Source organism: Patella vulgata, chromosome 2 (genome assembly GCF_932274485.2).
Source record: "Patella vulgata chromosome 2, xgPatVulg1.2, whole genome shotgun sequence".
NCBI lineage: Eukaryota > Metazoa > Mollusca > Gastropoda > Patellidae > Patella > Patella vulgata.
The window spans coordinates 36,865,383-36,888,005 of NC_065880.2; the positions used below are offsets into that span (position 1 = coordinate 36,865,383).

Consider the following 22,623-nt stretch of genomic DNA (forward strand, 5'->3'; position numbering starts at 1 on the left):
ATATATATATATATATATATTATGAAAATTTATGATAAAATCCTGTCTCTTTTTTAAAAGTCTAGCACTTTACCATATAAACCCGGTTGGGCAAACATGTGATGTAATGACTGACAGCGGTAAAATGCGATCTAACATCCTTGAGATGCGTGCACTCAATCAAAATGTGCTTAACTGTCAAAGGAACATGACAGTGTTCACATATTGGTTGAGGCTCTCGCTTTAAAAAAGTATGACCAATACGAGAGCGGCACAAAACAACCCCATCTCTCCTGTTAGACCTGTAGGAGCTAGGCCAATCTCCAAGGAGAGGTTTGATGGGATGAAGTTTATTTGTGTCTGCAAGATCCCAAGACCGTTGCCAGCGGTCATAATATATAAAATGTTTGATACAAGATTTAAAATCTGTAAAGGGTAAAAGAAGTTGTGATATGGGAAGATCTAAAGCAGACTTGGCAGCTAAGTCTGCTTGATCATTCCCTGTAATATCAACATGACTGGGGAGCCAGCAAAGGACTGTCCTTGCCGATAAACTCGTGTGATGGTAGCAGATGATAAATATCTGCTACTAATGGGTGTACAAGCTGTTTATTGTTTATTGCTTGCAAAGAGGACAGAGAATCAGTAAAAATGACGTGTTTTAAATTAGAAGATGATTGAATGAACTCCAGTCCCTGAAAGATGGCCTGGAGCTCAGCAGTAAATATGGAAGCAGCAGGTGGAAGTCAACCCGATCACCATCTTTGGAACCATCTGTGTAAATGGGAGTATAATCACCATATTTAGACCTCAGCTCTGGATAGAGAGTCTGAAACACCGTGGAACTAGTATCTCTCTGTTTGATTTTCGTTAGATCTAAATCGCTCTTTGGAGGCGATATAGTTTAGGGTGGAGTATTCGCAATACTGTCATGACTGATGCCAGCCTCTGACAAAAGGGGTTGGATGCGAATACCGAATGATGGATTAACGTTAGTTTTCAGTAAATACAGATGTTCATGATATGGTCTAAACATGGTGGTATATTAAATATGATGAGGCAGAGATGCAATTTTTGTAGCATACTACAGTGCCAGTTTATCACGTCTGTCGTGCAAAGAGGGCTCTCGAGCCAAGACGTATAAACTGTGCACTGGCGATGTACGAAATGCTCCTAAACTGATTCTAAGTCCTTGGTTGTGTATGGTGTCGAGCTGGAATGGGACTACCATCCAGTGTAAGTTCCGGATCAGGATGTAAACCTCTTCTTTGACAGAAGTGCATGCACACAGTCTTGGATTTCGAAAATCGAAATCCATTATCAGTTGAATAGAATTCAAGCAAAGCTGCAACTAATGTTCGATTGTCTGCATACTTGTCGATCTGTAACACATCTGGAAGTCGTCAATATAAAAAGAGCCGTCGACCCCACGTTTAAGGCACGTTGGTATGGTATTGATTTTGATAGAAAAAAGAGTAGGAGATAATATACTTCCCTGAGAAAATTGATCCCAAACGTACCTTAAACGACCTATCTTCTAAGAAGTTTTTAATGAAGATAGGTAAGCGACCGCGCAGACCGCGGTTATGTAGGTCGCGCATAATACCATATTTTCATGTGGTATCATTAGCTTTCTTCAGATCGAAAAATATAGCAACTAAATGCTGTTTCTGGATGAAAGCATCCCTGACAAACTTTTGAAATCTAACGAGATGACCAAGAGTGCTCCTCTGGGACCGAAATCCACATTGGAGATCTGTAATTAGGTTGTGGGACTCGAGGTATCGAACAGCCTTCGATTGATCAATCTCTCCATGGTTTAGCAAATGCAGCTGGTTACAGCGATCGGACGATAATTAGTCGGATTCGTAGGATCTTTACCCGGTTTAGGGATGGGAATTATGGTGGCTTCATGCCACGAAGGAGGGAAATTCCCATCAACCCAAACCCGGTTAAAAAGATCCAGTAAGATTAAGAGTGTAGAAAAAGGTAAATGTTTTAAAATCTGGTAGTGAATTTCATCTGGACAAGTTGCAGTATCCCGAGCTCGTTTAAGCGAATCACGGAGTTCAGCAATGGAAAATTTGTCTTTATAACTTTCATCATTACGGGACTTGAAATTTAGTCGCCTTTTCTCCTGTTGTTGTTTAATGCCTCGAAAGGCATTAGAGGATAAATTGGATGATGAATTGAATGAGAAAGTACTGGCCAGAGAATTAGCAATATCTGGAAATGTCGTTATTGTGGAATTATCAACATTTAGATGGTTAACTGATAATGCACTACTTTTACCTTTAATTCTACGAATCCGATCCCATCCATACCGATTTGGAAGTGGTACGGGAATTTATCCTTGAGACATAACCCTGCCATGAAGACTTCTTTGCTTGGCGTACGGTACTACGGGCCTTCACCCGGGCCATTTGTTATGCTGCAATATTCTCCATGGAAGGGTGATGCTCAAGGCGTCTTAAATACGACCACGCTCTTTGAGAGCGGATTTGGAATCGTTATTATACCATGGTTTATTGAAACGTTTGGGCACTACTTTTACCTTTAATTCTACGAATCCGATCCCATCCATACCGATTTGGAAGTGGTACGGGAATTTATCCTTGAGACATAACCCTGCCATGAAGACTTCTTTGCTTGGCGTACGGTACTACGGGCCTTCACCCGGGCCATTTGTTATGCTGCAATATTCTCCATGGAAGGGTGATGCTCAAGGCGTCTTAAATACGACCACGCTCTTTAAGAGCGGATTTGGAATCGTTATTATACCATGGTTTATTGAAACGTTTGGGCTCAGTCGTGGTCTGGAATCGCCTGCTCAGCCACATCTTGAAGAAATGAAGTGAATAAGGCCATGGGCTAATCTGCATCTTCTAACTCATTTGCATCAAAAGAGAAGAGATACAAAGATTCAAAAAGAGCCCAATCAGCCTTATGCAACTTCCACATCTGCGGTCGTTCAACCGGAGAAGGTCCATTATTTTCTATGAAGATCGGAAAATGGCCACTATCTCACAGATCCTCATTTACTCCCCACGTAAAATCCTGAAACAGGACCGGGGAGCTAATGGTAAGATCGAGGGAAGAAAAAGAAGCTGTGGCAGGATGTATATAAGTAGGCGAGTCGTCATTTAACAAACACAAATTATTAATGTTAATGAAGTCCGCTATTTCTTTACCTCTGTTGTTATCATCTGGACTACCCCAGAGGGAATGATGACCATTGAAATCTCCCTCTCCCGTAATTATAAATGGGAGAGGAAGTTGCGCAGAGAGGTCATCAAGATCTCTGGGGTTCAGATGTAAACTTGGTGGTAGATATACAGAGCAGAGTGTAATGGAAATATGTAGAGTCACCCTACCTGCAACTGCCTGTAAAGGCGAGTTGAGGATGACTTTACTCTGCGGAATATTTCCATTAAGAAAAATGGAAACACCACCATGTGCTCTACCATCATTATTAGCAAAATGATGATAGGCAACAAAATGTCTGAGTGATAAGAGATCTGAATTCTTTAAAAACGTTTCTCGTAAACAAATAGCCAAGGGATTAAATTTTTGAATTAAGATTTGAACTTCATTAAAATTTGGTTTAAGACCACGACAATTCCATTGCATAATGGAATTAGCCATGATCAGGGAGGTTTAACAGGTTTTCTATGATGTTGTTTGGGGTCATGTACATCTACAACAACATCCATTAGAGTGTCCTGTATCCCGAACCTGTTAAAGGTTTGGACAGGATCCTCATCACCCTTCCGACTTCGGAAGGAATTTAATTTTGACTTTTGAGGAACGCCTTTACCAGAACGTTTGTTGGTGGTTCTTGGTGGACTTCCACCTTTTGCTGGAGGAGTAGGGGGCACAATCTCCTCTATCTCCTCGGGCTTTTTAACAGTCTGAGTGTTGGGAGAATTATTGACGGGTTTTGGAGGTATTGGCGGTTTTTCTTTTCACGAAGATTCTGTCTCAGCTGGCCAGACAACAGGTGTTTGGCAAGCAATGGAAGCGGTCTTCGGTTTGACTGCGTTTGCAAAGGACATTGCAAACGTTGGGGTTGCAGCCTCAACCAACTTCCTTGCTTCACCTGTTTTCACCTGTTGTACTTGTTTTTCTTTTTTCCATATCGGACACTCTCTGGAATATGTTAAATTGGGCCCTTTGCAGTTAATGCATAGGTGATCGAGTTGACAAGATGTACTGTTGTGACCATCTTGTCCACATCGAGCACACATCGCCTTCGCCGTACACACATTTTTACTGACAATGAAAGCAACGCAATGGATTTGGGATGTAAGGGGAAACTGGAATGGCAAGAAAACCAAATTTGATCATCCTAGGTGTTGGTTTGGATAATATTACCATTACCATTTCCACGGACAGTGGCGGCGCCAAGGGGAGGGGGGGGGCAGAGGTGGGGGGGATTTATCTGGTCTGCCCTCTGTTTGCCCCCCCCCCCCATAATTTTAGAAAATAAAAAAAGGTATTCGTGATACGTTTCGGTAATCAATACCTTCTACAGTGATTAAATCCCACATACCCACTCAGTCATAAACTTGCATGTTGTAGAGCCTGCTGATTGATTTCTTACCAAGCCCATCCTGCTGTAAACATACTATAAACAATAACACGTGAATCACTTGAGAAGTGCTTTTTGCGATCCACAAAGTTTTGAGGTATAGGTTCAACGTACGCGGTGAGAATACGCATTCACTTGATACACTCACTCCGTTCGTTTGACACCTCCCTCTCTGTTCGGATAAGTTGGCGATTTGGCGACGAACAGTATCTGGTCAACTCGATAATCGGTGCCAGAATACTGCCAGACAGCATTTCCGACAGTTTATTTTTTTTCAAAATTTTCTTGGGGAGGTCCCCAATACCCCCCCCCCCCACAAGGGTTCGCTACGTTGAGGTTCTCAAGTCCGTTTGTTTGACACTTTGTTCTCTGGTCGGATAGTGATAAGGCGACGGACAGTATCTGGTCAGATCTATTTATCTCGACGATCGGTGCTTGACTGAATACACAGACAGCATTTCCGGCAGTCTATTTTTTCAACATTTTCTGGAGGAGGTCACCCATACCCTCCGTAAACACTCCCTTCTTTGGCGCTCGTGGGTGGGCTTCGTGGATGTTCGCTAGTTCGTTCGTTTGACACTCTATCTCAACGATCAGTGCCTGAAATACTGCCAGGATGCATTTCCGGCAGCCTGTTTTTTAAAAATTTCTGGGGGAGGTCCCCCTACCACTAGTCGGAGCTCATGCCTTTGCCCCCTTAACCCACAAAGGTTCGCTACTTTGACGCTCTCAAGGGGACTTCGTTGAGGCTCGCAAGTCCGTTCGTTTGACACCTTGTTCTCTGGTCGGATAGTGATGAGGCGACGGACAGTATCTGGTCAGATCTATTTATCTCGACTATCGGTGCTTGACTGAATACGCAGACAGCATTTCCGGCAGTCTATTTTTCAAAATTTTCTGGAGGAGGTCACCCATACCCTCCGTAAACACTCCCTACTTTGGCGCTCGTGAGGGGGCTTCATGGATGTTCGCTAGTTCGTTCGTTTGACACTCTAACTCAACGATCAGTGCCTGAAATACTGCCAGGCTGCATTTCCGGCAGCCTGTTTTTTAAAAATTTCTGGGGGAGGCCCCATACCACTAGTCGAAGCTCATGCCTTTGCCCCCTTAACCTTGGACTGTGCCCCAGCTTTGCCCCTCCAACCACCGGTGGCTGGCGCCGCCACTGCTAACAGAGTACCATTTCGCATTTTCTTGACGCTTTTGGGCTCACCATCTAAGCCGACAAGGCCTTTAGCAATCAGAAAAGGGAACGTTTTACTTAAATTAATATCGTTGGTACTCTGTATAACCAGAAACCTAGGCCAGGTTCGGGATGTTTTATTCGGTAAATCATTCGTTTCCAAATCCTCGGTCTACATTCTTTTTAATGTACGAGTCTTCTTAATTTGGGAAGCCATGAATTATTATAAAAGTTTCATCCCTGCCTGCTCTCCAACAACCAAGGGCTGCAATCTCCATGTGGGCTGCTACGCGGATATCCAGCGTATACGCCCTACGAGGACAAACAGGGAAATACCCAGACAAAGTAAAGATTTAATCAGTTACTCTACCCGCTTGACCCAAGCCGCCGCTTTAGAGTAGGCACTCAGGACACAAAGGTAGAATTGCAACAAATAATATATTACAGATTTATGGGAAAAATGCGCCTACTCGTAAGCTAAACACGACCAAAGCCGATGTTGCTAAGAAAGACCCCGCAGGCTAAATCCCCACTCAATTACCAGGATTCCACTGTCCACCGACGCAGGTCGCAACGCACGGCAAACACGTTGCCCTATTACAGGGATCCTTTTAGTCGCCTTTTACGACACGCAGGACATACGAAGGGTATATTCTTATCACCCCCATGTTTTCTGGATTCATATACTATTCAAAAAAAGTAGGGGATATTTGATTTTGGGGGCATAATACTAAAATATGCAAATGACTACGAAAAAAGTCACTATAGAACCTAACAGAAGAAACATTTCCAGTTACATGTGACGCCCAAACGCACCAATAGCTACCGCATAGAATGCAGGTGATGCTTGGGATCATCATGGGGGTCCAACCCAAGATTTGCACGACTCTGACTTTGAATGTTACAGTCATTGTGGCATTGAATTCCAGGGTGGAAACATCAGTTTAATTGTTTTAGTGACCAGAAAACAAATTTTGATATGCGTCGGCTTACCCAAAATGAAAGGTTACGTGCCCTTGGCATGCTACAGATCGGCACAACACAGGCGGTTGTGGCGCGGACGATGAATGTTTCTCAGTTTGTCATAAGCAGGCTATGGTCCAGATACCGTGATACACAATCTGTACAGGACAGACCACGCTCAGGTCGACCAAGGGCGACAACTCAAGCCCAGGATCGATTTATCCGTACCTTGGCCTTGAGAAATCGTGTCATCACAGCAAATCAGATCAGCGCTCGTCTTCAAACAGACACTGGTGTGAGAGTGAGTGGCCAGACGATTCGGAATCGACTGCATAGGAGTCACCTTCGCGCCCGACGTCCTCGCGTGATCCCTTGTTTGAGAGATCATCACATTCAGGCAAGACGTCGTTGGTGTAGGGATCGTCAACACTGGGATAATCGACGCTGGAGCAATGTGATGTTTTCAGATGAGTCAAGGTTCACTGTTGATTTTTTGGACAGACGTAGGAGGGTGTGGCGTCGTCGAAACGAGCGCTTCCAAGACGTTAACGTCATCAGACATGATCGATTTGGGGGTGGTTCTGTTATGGTGTGGGGAGGCATCACTGTTGCTGGAAGAACGGCTTTACATGTTGTTGCAGGGCGTGTTACAGGCCAGTACTACCGGGACAACATCTTGGCAGTCCATGTTGTGCCGTTCGCACGACGTCATGGCCGCCGTTTCATTTTCCAGGATGACAACGCAAGATGTCACAGGGCCAGGATCGTTACAGGTTACCTCCAACAACAGAACATCACCACATTACCTTGGCCAGCACTGAGTCCCGACCTCTCCCCCATCGAGCATGTCTGGGACATGCTTGGACAGAGGTTACGTCAACGTCAACAACGTCCTGCCAATGTCCAAGAACTTGCTGCTGCGTTGCAACAGGAATGGGACAATCTGGACCAAAATGACCTTAGACGTCTCATTAGGAATATGCCACGTCGGAACAATGCTTGTTTGGCAAACAGAGGAGGATTTACCCGTTACTGACTTGGTTGTGGTGCTGTGGTAACTTTGCTGTTTGACCCCGGGTATCATTTTACCCTTATAATGGTCAGTCTGTGCCTTACTTAGTCTAACGATCATTTGGAATAAATCGATGAATGTGAACTTCATTTCATTTTGTCATTTGTTTCTTCGTCAGTTTCATTAGGTGACTTTAATAACACTTAAAAATCAAATATCCCCTACTTTTTTTGAATAGTATATTTCAAAATATTGCTACTATGGGAAAACTACACATATTTATAGATTTAAACGAAGGGATAATACAAACAAAACAAAAAGTGTACTAGTGATCGGCAGCTGACTGAAACTTTCAGTGACTTTTTTATAAACAAAGTCATCAGCCTCAGAAATGGTCTTGGAAATTATCCATTTACGTTTCATCTCGACACATTTAAAGGTGATGATTTCGCCTCGCTTAAAGAATTTAGTTCTTCGGAACTTGCCGATCTAATTCGAGCTTCCAAACCTACATGGTGCCAGTTGGATCCTATGCCTCCAAAACTAATGCTGGAGTTCCTTGATACCTTGATTCTTGTCATTACTAAAAATGTAAACATCAGTCTCGTAACAGGAACAGTTCCAGCTTTTTTTAAAACTGCTGTTGTAAAACCTCTTTTAAAAAAGTCAAACTTAGGATAACAACCTTCTTAAGAATTACAGACCTGTATCCAACCTGTCTTTTATATCCAAAGTTCTTGAAAGAGCTGAGCTGTGAAAGTCCGTCGCATGTCTGACACTATGGGGACAGATGATCGTAAATGACTCTGGAACACCGTTTGTTACTAAGTTTATATAATTACATACATACAGCAAACTACAAAGTTATGATAGTACTCAGACTTAACGGCTTAAACGTGGCAAGAGCCACATACTTCTTGTTAGTTCTACATAGGTTCGCGCTAGGATGATGTGTTCGCCCTAGCCTCTAAGCCGAGGAGGCTATAGGTATGTTCCTCTTGAGCTCCGAATGATTGTCTGAAGTAAATCAAACCGGCTCTATGATATATAGAAGTATAATGCAGCAGCTATTAGGGCGGAACAATTACCATTTTTGGGTAAGTGTTTCGTATAGGCACCGTTTAACGTCAACATTATTCTAGTTAATTGTACTAATCTGTGCCCGAGATGACTGGACGATAGTACCCTACTTTCCAGAAATGAACACTGACATAACTGGGGGTGAGTTAGTCTAAGTCTAGACTCTAAGTTAGTAGTAGGATAATGCAAGCTACTTCATTACCCTAGTTTTCGTCACACATCATGTAGGTAAAGATTTCTATATTAAACAGAACACTTTTCTTAGACCTAAAATAACCCCAATCTGGTTAAAACAGATCCTATTTCGTTTCGTTTTTATAGTTCAAAATTTCGTTTTACTTGTCTTTACTTTTCTTGGATCTGGAGGACTTGTTATTTAACTCGTGTTCTGTTTGAAATGAGGGGTCAGCCAATCAAATGGTCTGTCGAATCGAGTGTTTGACCTTTTTTGCCCGGAACTGTGGGTAATCCACTAGTAACATCAATGCTGATTGGTTAATCAAATGTCTGACGTCATAGGTCAAAAGTCGGTCTTTTGACCACTGACGTGACCTAACGCTATAACTTGTCAGATCTTCATGTAGTGTAGGCCACCGAAAGTATAAAAAAAACGAAACGAAATATAGATTTGTATTTTTTATCAGATTGAAAATAACCCTATAGTGTTATATATGGAGCATTTATACTCAAATAATTTGCTGTATGAATTTCAACCGGCCTATAAACCATTCCATGGAACAGAAACTGCACTGAATTGCGTGCTTAATAAAGTTAATATTATTGTTTATAAAGGAAATGTAGCTTTGTTGATGTTGCTGGACTTGTCCGCGGCATCCCATAATTTTTGGGGTACTACATTAAAATACAATCTAAAATCTCTTCCGTAAATATCGGACCATCCCGTAACAATCGGGACACTTCGTGAACGCGAATAAAACCTCTCTCTCTCGTAACAATCGAGGTAAAAATATATAGACGAAACACAAAAAAAAACGAGATAAACCCGTTAATACTTTGTGAATGTTTATGGGTTAATTTCCAAATTACGATACTGTAAACCCAATTCCGATTAAACAATCACAAAGCATTTTACTTCGTCTTATAAACCTGTTAATACTTGGTTAATACTAATTTTAAAAGCCAAAATATGTATTCAAAAACAAACAATTATAATTTATAATCTTTTAAAAAAAACACGACTTATCCGAAATAACAAACGAACACACAATATTATCTTTTACAAATAGTTATGTACTGCTCCACTACAAGCCTTATATGTAACATATTTAATTTTTGGGTTAGTGACATCAGTTGAAAAGTCATATTTCTTAATAAATTTGATCCAATTAGTAAAAAAAAATAAAAAATTCAGGGTTTCTAGAAAATGGTTGAGAAAATTGAGTAACTACACCATGATATTTAAGCGTTTATGATGATTTCCTCAGTTAATTTGTTAAACACAGCACTGTTGTCAGAATTAACAGTGGCCATGGTTAGGATTTAGAAAAGGACTCATCTTTTAATATAATGCTCTGATCTTATAGTGGTTAGGACTTCAAACGTTGCTCTGGTACACGGTGCCAATTACAATTAATATGTTACACTTTTAGGTTATTTGAATCGGATCTGTATGACAACACTGGTTTAACTTCATGTGATACTTTTATTGTTCTTCAAACATATTATGTACAAAACTAAAAACTCCCAACTAACTTACACGACCCTTGTTCTAGCCTTAACCCAAGGCGTCCATGGCCTTTTTCCGTTATCTCCCTTTCATTCTTGCTTATATCCCCCTTCTAGACAAAGGACCTCACAGAATTACACATCAGGCTTTTGCCAGATCAAGCGTTCCGTACAGATTGCTTTACAAGACAAAGGATATTACGTAACTCGTGCCAGCTATAAGTTTATATTATCGTAATTACGAATGAGTGCAATGTGGACATCCCTAGATGTCAATAACCGACATATAGATATTTGTCCCCCGCCTTTCGAAGAAAGCAGAGGACTATTAAAATGGGTTCGTCAGTCTGTTTGTCTGTCTGTCTATCCGTCCGTCCGTCTGTCAATCCGTCACACTTTTTGGGACACAATAACTCTCCTTCTAATTGACCTAAACTGTTCAAACTTGGTGTAGGTGTTTATTAGGTCAATGCCTTGATGGAGTTCGAAGATGAGCATTTTCTGCTTAGGATAAGCAGAGATAAGCAATTTGATTGGCTGATGCTTTGGGACACGATCAATCTGATTAAAATACAGATCTATATTTCATTTCGTTTTTTTATACTTTCGATGGCCTACACTACATTAAGATCTGACAAGTTATAGCGATAGGTCACGTCAGGGGTCAAAAGACCGACTTATGACCCTTTTGACGTCAGACATTTAATTAACCAATCAGCATTGATGTTACTAGTGGATTACCCACAGTTCCGTGGAAAACACACCTAAAGCTCGCCGTAACAGACCGTTTCATTGGCTTATCCCTGACACCATTCAGAACACGAGTTAAATAATAACTCTTCCAGATCCAAGTGTAGTGAAGACAAGTAAAACGAAATTTTGAACTATAAAAACGAAACGAAATAGGATCTGTGTTTTAACCAGATTGGGACACGATAACTTTAGTTCCAATTAAGTGAGAGTGGTGAAACTTGGTGTTTATGAGGTCAATGCCTTGATAGAGTGCGAAGATGAGCATTTGCTGCTTATGGTAAGTACAGATAAGCAATTTGATTGGTTGATGCTTTGGGACACGATAACTTTAGTTCTAATTAAGTGAGAGTGATGAAACTTGGTGTGTAGTTTCATTACATCAATGCCTTGACCAAGTTCTATAATGAGAATTGTCTGCTTTGGCTAAGGAGCAATAAGCATTTTGATTGGTCAAGACTTGGGAACATAACAACTCTGCTTCTACTAATTGAGGTAGAATGTTTAAACTTTATGTAGATGTTTAACATATCTAGCTAAAGCTAAGCAGAGATGAGCAATTTCCTTAGTCGATGCTTTGGGACAAGATAAGTTTGATTGCTCTATACTTTTGAAAAATTAGATGTGCGATTAATTAATATGTGTCATCTATTTATTTGGGAATTTCGGCGGAGAACATCAGCCTCACTGTTTAATCCATTCTGCTTTAATGCGTCAAGATGGCACGATAACTATCAATAACATCTGCCATTATGTAACACTATAATGTATTCGTCTTGGCGGTATGAATCTGTAGTTATTTAATTACGTGATGTGATTTTATCATTATGTGATGTGCATATTACATTACGCGCAACATGGTGTGATTTTGTCATTATGTAATGTGCGTATTCGGTTACATGATGTGACTTTGTTGTTACATGATGCAGTTTTGTCATTACATAAACGTTTTTAAAACTCGCATAGCAATTAATCAAAATATTGGAACTATTTTCAAACATGTACGTTGTATTACCATTTCATGAAAAATATTCCCATATGTACTATTTCTAAAGCCATCAATAATTTTCTACTTTACATTCGTCTTGGTTGTTTGAATCCGTACGCTAGATAATTAAAGCGCATTATAGTTATGTCCCCTGTTCCAACTCCCCTCCAACTCTCTCATCTTCAATAATGCTTTTATTTATCATCATCCCACATTCTGCTCCTTGATATGCCTATGGGGCCGTGGTAATCGAGCGTCAGGGCAATGGCTTTTCGGATACAATGTCCCCAGGTTTGCATCCAAGTGTTGGCCGCTGAGAAGAACCTTCAGGAATTTTTTAAGACGGGTACTTACCACTGACAGCGAGTTACTTTGAGAGGGATACGTAAACAGGGGCGCCGGAACGTCCGAGGTGAGGGTTGGGGGTGGGGAGGTTATGTAAGGTGAGGGGACGGAGTATGTTCTCTCACCCCTAATCCTCCTCCTGGAAAATTTCTGAAATTCTGGTGCAGAAATGAAGTAGTCTGACATCTTATATCCGGTTACCATTTTAATCCCGTCAGATCAGAATGTAATTCAAATCACTAGAAACAAGAACTGATTTGGTGCACTTTGACGTTTATTATACTGAACAATAATCTCGAATCCAACTTCCACCTAAAAGATTGACCCGTTTTATCCATTTTAGCCGGCTAAAAATGCAAGGGCAGTGGGATAATTAATTGCCTGGTGCTTTTGGCACGAAAAACCTGAGGTTCCGTGTATACCTTGGATTGAAGTAGTGTATTGACGAGAAGTTAAACTCCATTCTGTTCCTTTTTATTTCATTAAAGATACATTATGGGAGATTTTTATAGAGAGTTGACCATTCTTGCTATAACAGTTCAAAAGTAGATGATGAAAGAAGAATATATTGAAAATTTCAGTCAAATTACTTTATTCTGAACATAGTTGTCATCGTTGTAATATTTGACTAGAAATGGTAGTGAAATGTGCCTTCACCTTGGCCGATCGTTTGATTGACAGGCGTTAACTCCACCTACATATCTCGATTATCAAGTAATGTTTTCAATGGCATGCGGAAACGCTCTACAGCGGCCTCACTAAGTACACTCTATCATTTTGCCTCGATCTAACTGACGTATTATCATCAGGGTGCGCCATATTTGAATTTATCAATGAGTGAAATCCTATTTAAATCCGAGCTGTAGCCGAGCCATCCGTGGGTCTACAGAGTTGATTTTGGGCTAGATGTTTAAATAAAGATCTAATTTATAATTTCTATAACATCTGAAGCCTAAATTAAGACTTGCAATAATCAGATTTTGCTCTTGCATAATGTATGTTTAATTACAATCAGGAAATCAAACTTGTATTCTGCAAATTCTATTTATCTACTTTCATATTATATTTGATGCATGTTTATTTATAAATATAAATACTTCCGCTAATTTTAACCAAATTAATATTAAAAGGGTAATATGAACTAAATTAGTAATATTTGGCTACAAGGAAGTATCCCTTGATATACACAGAACACAATTCTATGGAATACTATTTTATTTTTAGCGACGTTTCTATGTGACAAAACTCTCCCATTTATTCGAACCTTACTTTTATTAATTTCAAAATATAATATTTGTACTAACCGATGTAAGATTAAATATTGGATTGTATAGAGCGCCTAAGGACAGCACATGTTTTATGTTGCTCTGTGTTTTTACTAATTATTGTTGTGAATAAGGATTTGGATTTATGTGATTTTTGGACTGGGGCTGTATCACGGTACACAACTCTAGTGAGAAACAAAATCAGAAAAAGATTGATTCATACGGTAGTTTTGGTAACTTTTATTATGCATATTCACTTTATTGTGAAATAAATTCATCATGAACCAGGATTTGCTACAGTGACATGATATACTCGTCAACACAACCATTGTTCTTGTTCAGTCATTTGAGACCGAGGGGTCGTAGAGCTGGCAAGAATAAACAAAGATTGATTAAAGTTACAATTTCATATTTTCTAAGAAAGTCAAAACATAATTATTTCTATGTCTTTTGCTCAATAGGTTGCCAACTCACTATTATACGATCATATGTTATCTTTCTCACACTTAAAAATCTTCCAATTACCTCCCTTGTTTTCCTATTCCCCACCATGGAATAGCTATCTTCAAACGTTTGAATTTGAAGTTGAAAATGATATTTTGCCAATTTCTCAACTGGCAATAGTGAATTATAGGATTAATAGGATTATTCTTTAACAAGGCAGGACTGTTTATAGATACTATCTATTTTAGGGCTTTATTTTGATACCGTACATTTTAAAAATATAACTTAAAAATATGAAATTGTAACTTTAAGACAGTCATTATTGTCAAGACCAACCAAGGTGTTAATTTTAATAGCTTAATTGATCTGACCCTAATTGCTCCAGGAAAGAAAGTGAAAAACGAGAAAAATTCTGAAAAGTTTAGTTTATGCATATTGAATACTAGATCTGTCCGAAATAAAACTGATGAACTGAATGAATATGTTGTTGATAATGATGTGGATTTATTTATTGCAACTGACTCGCGGATTCGCAGTGAAGACACAGTTACCATCAACAAATTAGTTCCAACCAACTTATCCAGGCTGTGCAAAAGGCGAACTTTCACCTGTATAATATTGGTAAAATTCGACCCTATATTTACCTTGATGCCACTAAAATGTTAATAAATGCTTTTGTTATTTCATCTGTAGATTATTGTAATTCATTATTGTATTCTCTTCCTAAAACTCTTGTAAGTCAGCTACAGAAAATCCCGAATAAAGCAGCTCGAATTGTATCTCTCACCAAACCATTTGTACGCAGCACCAAAAGAATGGAACAAATTGCTCTGGAAGTCCAAAATAGTCCAAACTTGGCTATATTTAAACGATGTCTAAAAACCCTGTTTTTTACCCAAACTTTTGTACTATAATTTAAATGCTTCAGTTTCCATTTTGTATTTTGTAACTTGACTGTTTCGTTTGTTGTTTTTTTTTTTTGGGGGGGGGGGGGGCGGTAATTTATATAAATGTATGTTTTTTAGAATCATATTTACATTGTAAAACACCACAGAGCAGAGTGACTGAATGTTCAGCGCTATAGAAAACGATTATTATTATTATATTATTATTATTATTATTGTCTATTTAGATTCCCTTTAACTGATTACTTCATGCAAACATATTAGTAGAATCAATTCATTTCTTAGTAAAGTAATTTGGTTTCCTTTACCGCCCTCATGTATTTGTCGCATTCGTGTTGTTGGTGACAGTACAATTTACTTTGAAGTCCTATTCTGAGTACTCTCTACGCTCCTCCTCGGGACAAATGGGGCATAATACCGAGAGGGTTGGTCTTCTCATGACCCCATTGTTTCCCACCAAATTTGAAACAAATCCAATAAAAACTGTAGTCTAATCCACCGCGTTTACAAGGTTTTCGGCAAAGGGAAGGTCGCCGAATGCTGAATATCGATAGGTTTCACCCGCTTATGACTCCAGTGTTTTCCACCAATTTTTAAAAAAAACTCTCATCGTGTTCATATATATCGAAAGGGTTTACCCCCTTATGACTCCAATGTTTTCCACCAATTTTATAAAAAAAAAAATAATGCCCTCATCGCGTTCACAAATTTTTGGCAAAGGAGGGAATACTTCTGACCGGAAAGGAAAAACGCGGTACGCTGAATATCGGTAGAGTTCGTCCTCTCATGACCACACTGCTTCACACCATCCAAACACTGAAAGGGACAAAGAATATGAAGTAAGCTCTTTTGGGCTGTTGGTCCGATGGGCTAATAATGACCAGCGCTGCTATAATCAATAAGTAATAAAACAAATAATTACTCGTGTCTGCTATTTATTCAGTGAATCAACTATCTTATCAATAATCAAATAGCATCATCGACCAATAATTCTTTTGTTGCTAAGGTCAGTTTTCCCGACCTGAAAAAAGAGTTACAAGAACATTAAAAACTATAACAATTAAACCTAATTCGCCCAATCTGTAAATGATAGCCTCATAAAATCCTGCTATAATTGCCAGAACCGGAACAGTGTTTTCAAGCACTGACCTATTCACAGACCCAACGACATGGTTCGAACGATACAAGCGAGTTAGAAAACAAAATCTTAATCCACTGGATTAGAAATTGTTGAAATAACATATGTTAAGTGTTTTTTATTTTATTTACTCAGCAGCTAATTAACATTCTGATCAGGTTATTGAATTTATAAGTCTATTCACACATTTTTTTAAAATATAAAACTTACTGTATGTGTATATTATTAAACCTTCAACAACCTATAATGCAATGCTAGATTTAACTATGTTGGGCATCCTTTACATTTCTTTAATAGGCAAATGTCTCATGAATAATATGTAACTATTTACCGGAATAAGTTTGGCGTTGGAACAGATAGCTGGAATATTAAAGACAGCTGGATCCACAATACCATCTGTTATATCATAGTAGACATCACTCGACAAAAACTGAACTGAAAACAAAAGTATTCCAAATACAATCTCAACTAAATTTTATAAATGTATTATATATCATTTATAAATATATTATATTCCAAATATAAATGTATCCGATATCATTTTGATACAACTAGATCTAAATACAACCAATTGACTTGCAGTTCTTGAAAAAAGAAATATATTACATGTATATCCAAAACAGTAACTTTTGTTTTTTCCGGACATGAAATGAAATGGTGTGTAACTCCTATTATTTGTGCTTAATAACGATAGGAGGATACTTGTCGGAACGTCGTGCTTTTAGAATAAAACCAGGGATCGATCTCCCATAAAAATTGTGCTACGTTTAATAATTTCTTAATCGCTAAATGTCACTTAACGATTATGTTCTGCTCCTACTGGGCTAATGAGGACGGTTCGGACATTTATTAGAACCAATAATATAATTTATTTTATGATCAGTAGTGGAATACCGCATTTTATCAGTGAAATAAAAGTGTTATTCCACTGGCTAAAGTAGTCCATGTTGTTTTTACCTAAAATGATTGTAAAATCATAAAATAAATAGAACATTTGTCGTTTTGTCGTGAATAACATATTTTATTTCATCTCTAAGCAAGAAAACGTTTATATTTTCACTCATTTCTTGCTTCTCGATGAAATAAAATATGTTATTCACTCTAAAACAACAAATATCCTCTATATAACAATAACTTTATCGATTTTTCCGCATTTATTATAATATAATACCTCCGTTACTAGCTCCGTAAATAACTTGGCTAATTGGTTTGCAATGGTCTGTCATTGAAATAGAAGCAGAAATTCCGTTAGCTTCGTATTTATACGTGTTAAAAGAAATGTTGTTCTTTCCATCCACAATAAAATGTTTTCCTTCAAGTTTAGCCGAATCTGAAAAAAAGCAACAATTCATACAATAAATGATGATCATTAACGATGAGTTGCATGAGTGACAAATAAGCTACAGGTTAAGTCGGTGCAGTATTCGTAGAGTATTTCTTTTGGACTGACATCTGGCAGAACCAGGACTATCCAATAGATAACTCAGACTAATTCAAACATCAGAACCAGTAACGTTGGAAACCAGAATATTTAATTGGCCGAATGCATTAGGGGGGCACTGAGCCTCATTGGGATGTAAAATTAACAAAATGATTTTTTTGGATGTAAATCATGGTCTGTATTGGCCCTTTTTTGTGTGAAGCATTTTTGAAGATCATTCAATATACTTACTTGGTACACAGCGGGTTTGTGGTGATGGAGGAATCATTTTCTTGCTGCAAGTATTTCCACTTATAATATATTCAATGCCCTGAAACATGAATTTAACAGTTTTTGTTTTCCATAGGCTATTAATATGCATACTGAGAGTTTAGATGAAATACATTCTGTAAAAGTGACGTTTCAGTAAACTGGTCCGTCTATAGACAGCAGCATGTTAACAAGCATCCTGAGAGTCTTGCCGAAGCACTGTTTGTATTTGTAATATGCTGATACATTTCTGGGAATAATTATAATGCGTATAGATGAAATACATTCTGTAAATGTGACATTTTAGTCGGGTCACAACTCCTAGATAAGTGACCATTTCTCGGGGAGCAAAGTTTGACGATGGCTTCGGATAGAAGGGGCCCCAGTGAAGATATTTGTAGTTTGCTGATCTAAAATCTATAGGTAAACTCCATGAGCGCTGAAAATCCAAGATGACATTGACATTGACAAACATTGTTGGCGGAATGACCCATGTAATACATGTATATCATTTTATAGGTTTTGTTGGTCACCCGACACATTTTGGACAGTTTCTGATTCATGTCACAAAGAGTTGATCCAATATTGCCACTAAAATCCAAAGTGGCAACAGAAATTAGCTCTAAAGTTATTCTTTCAATACCAATAGCATCATATACGTGTGATATGTCGTTTCATGGGTTGTGGGAGACAAGAAGCACGAATATGCCATTTCCAAGCTGTATAGTTAGCTCTTTTGACCTATTTCCTAAAACTATCACGTATAAAACGTATGCTTCCTAGTCTTTTTTATAAGTCCACATTTTCATGTAGACGTATATTGTCGTAGCCCCTGTCCGCCCGCCCGTCCGTCCACAATTTGTTTGTGGACACTCTACAGGTCACAATTTTTATTCGATTTTGACGAAACTTAAAATATAGGTCTATCTCCCAAAGATCTCCGTTCCGTTCGATATTGGCATATATCGGACCATAACTCCATGAATTATAAAACCCTTATTGTACGAAAAATCACGTTTACCGTGACATGACGACAGACAATTATGCCCCCAGTGAATGTCCTTGTAGACAAATATAACAGTAGGCGATATGAAATTGAATAGGCCATTTATTATTAATAAATGACAGGAAAATATAATATACGTAATAACAATAATGTAACAAAAATAGACTAGAACACAAAAATACCACATTGGGAATGATTATTATGAATTTAAATACTGATTAGCTAAATACATTTTTGTTAATAAAGATGGGGTACAGTATATACCGCCAAAGATTGTGAACGCCACGGGAGGGAAGACTGACTGGACCTTCCGAGGCGGAAACAGTCCAGCCCTTTGATTTTGATGAAACTTGAAATGCATGTTTATAACACAAAGATCTTGATTCCTTTCGATATTCGCGCATATCGGATCGTAACTTCCTGAATTATGGCCCCTGATAGTACGAAAAATCGCGTTTTTAGCGTCTGGTCCCTGTAGAGGTAAAAATTATTATCCAATTTAAAAAACCGTTTGAATATATCACCGTTACACTTTAATGACGCTTGAGTGTAAAAGTATGGTATATCAAGGTTGTGGACCCCTAGCGGTCATAAGATCTTGGTTCCTATCAAACTTCGCGCATATCGGGTCGTAACTTCCTGAATTATGGTCCTTGATTGTACGAATAATCACGTTTGTAGCTTGTGGTCCCTCTAGAGGTCACAATTTTCATCCGATATATTACCGTTACACTGTAATGACGCATAAGTTCGAATTTCGTGAAAATCGGACCAAAATTGCCGGACAAAATGGCTGCCCCTTGTACGCAAATAGTATAAATATATAGTATATCAAGGTTGTGGACCCTGAAATATGAAACTTGAAATCCTTATTTATTACCCAATGATCTTGGTTCCTTTCAATATTCGCGCATATTGGATTATCACTTCCTGAATTATGGCCCTTGATTGTATGAAAAATCGCGTTTTTAGATTGTGGTCCCTCTAAAGGTCACAATTTTTATCCGATTTAAAAAAAAAACAACGTTGATTATGTCACCGTTACACCCGAATGATGGTTGAGTTTCAATTTCGTGAAAATCTGGACCAAAACTGCCTGACCAAATGGCCACCCCTCGTACACAAATAGTGTAAATACATGTATATGGTATATCAAGGTTGTGGACCCTCTAGAAGTCACAATGTTGATTCGATTTTTATGAAACTTGAAATATTTTGTATAAAATAACTTCTATTTGACCCTTAAATGTGTTGTGACTATGAACGTTCCAATTCCGATGCGCTCACTATTATTAGAAAAAAAAACCTATTCAGTGACTTGGAAGCATACAATTTGTAGTGTGCACCACGCGTATGCCACTAGATTGGGATAGTTTTATGCAAAAGGGCAAAAGAGCTAACTAAACCCACCATCGGCTCTTTGGAATGGATCGAAAGTAGTGAATAGGAGAGACAGAGAGAGAGAGAGATCATTTCGGGACTAACATATGGTTCAATTTTATTTCTATAATCAATAATTCGCTTGGGCGTAGGGGTCTTTAGCAGTGGGAGGAAATCGGGGGACCCGGAGAAAACCCACGAGGTTGGACATGCGACCCTACTCCTTGTCACGTACAACCGGGGAATCGAAACCACGTCAGTTGACTCAATGACAGACCTTATAACCATTCGGCCATCCGACCCCCCCCCCCCCCAGTCAATAGGAAGTGTTTGTCTATATTGATACACATCCGGTGATCTACCAAGCTCATTGCACATGTTTTCTGAGATCTGAGAGTCACACTGCGGAATCCAACATTATATTAGTTTGTAATGTATTATGATAGCTGAAATATAGGCAGGATAAGATTCATGGATGTCTAAACAGTTTATGTTTGTTTTTATTACACGTGTAGGTCTGTATTCGCGAAAATGCTTAATTTTGTATGTTGTCTCCATTCAAGTCAGTTATACCAGCTTGCATCTTCAATAGAAGGCTTGATCTCGCTTTAACTACGTACATCTTATCCAGATGTTGTAAAACTCGCAGTCGTTGCTTCAGGAACATGACCAGCTTGGAATGGCATATTCGCGTTTTTCACCGCCCCCCCATAGCCCCTGAAACGTCATACCCTTGGTATCACACGTGTTTGTGTTGCTATTGATGTTGAAAGAATACTTATAGAGCCAAATTCTGTCGCATTTTTGGATTTTGGTGGCCATATTGGATCAGCCGTTTGTAAGATGAATCAGAAACTGTCCAAAATGTGTCGGGTGATCAACAAAGCCTATGAAATGATATATTACACGGGTCATTTCGTCAACAATGTTTTTCGAGTTCATTTTGGCCGTCATCTTGGATTTTCGGTTCAATCCAATGTCTCAAAGTTTAAAATAAAATATTTCCAGAAAAGAGGCTGTTCATTGATTTAAAAAGTTATGGAATCCCACGAAACACGAACTTTATCTGGAACTTTGCTTAAAGTATACCAACCCGTAATCAAACAAATAAATAAATAATACTTACATTATTATACATCTGGATAACTTTCACTTGAACAGTATAACCATTAGCAGTAACATTTTCATCAAATGCTGCTCTAAAGTTGGTTAAATCATAATGAACTTTAATATCTGTCTGGAAAATGTGCGAAAATAAGTAATCATCCACATAACTGTCATTCTTATCGCTGTGGTGGACATATGGCACTCGACACTTTACGACATTATCAATCAAAAGTGTAACATTTCAAAATCATATGAACCAGAAATAAAGTATCGGTAAGCGGCAGTTTTAGTATTAGATGCTGTAAAGTTTATTAGAATTAACAATGGTATTCTATTTTAACAACTAGAAATTGATCAATTCTGGTAATATGATATTACTACTTACTACAGAGACTGTAGGTTTTCCATCTTTAATACTACCGGCGGTTTGTCTTTGGATACCTTCCCAGGTATTGGGAACACAGCAGAGTTGAGCTAAACAGCAACCAGAGAGACCAAGTAGCAATAACACCGTCTTAATCATCTTCAACTTATGACAATGTCTTCTTGTGAAATTTAAGCTTACATTCGAATATATTATAAAGAAAAAGGGTGTGGGTCTTATTAAAGATAAGATTAAAGTAAATTATATACACAAACGAAGAGGCCAGATTATAGATAAGCCTTAACTTTTTAAGTAAACAATTCACTATTTGGCAATCTCACGGGGGTCACGGTGGCTAAGTGGGTAAGAGGCTGGCTCTCTAGCCTGGAGGTCGGGTGTTCGATCCCTGCATTGGCCGAGAAAGTTTATCCAGATTTTCCGGCGTGGTTCAGGACGGAGGGCCTGACAAGGACAGCTGTCTAGTCATTCAGATGGGACGAAAAACCGAGGTACCGTGTACACATTGGCGTGCTTGCAAAAGATCCATTGATAGTTGGAATTCGATATAAGAGTAGGCCGTTGTGCCGCTGTCCGGGCAAAAATTCCCTCATAGCACACTGTATGGCGTATGCCCGTCTTCATTAGCCCAGTTCGGAGCAGAACAGTAGGACGTTAAACCCCATTTTATTTTCATTGGCAAGCTTACAAATTCATCAAAAATGACGTTAATTCAAGACCATAAAAAGG

General features: G+C 38.7%; 1 long non-coding RNA gene across 1 annotated transcript; it reads right to left on the reverse strand.

The window, feature by feature from the left end:
* Positions 1-16,164: 16,164 nt before the first annotated feature.
* LOC126810580 (uncharacterized) lies at positions 16,165-22,042 on the reverse strand. The gene is made up of 6 exons (XR_007675260.2): positions 21,898-22,042; positions 21,532-21,642; positions 18,002-18,080; positions 17,501-17,659; positions 16,661-16,764; positions 16,165-16,212 (listed from the first exon to the last, which is right to left on the reverse strand). It is a non-coding gene; the product is annotated as an uncharacterized LOC126810580 (long non-coding RNA).
* Positions 22,043-22,623: the final 581 nt, after the last annotated feature.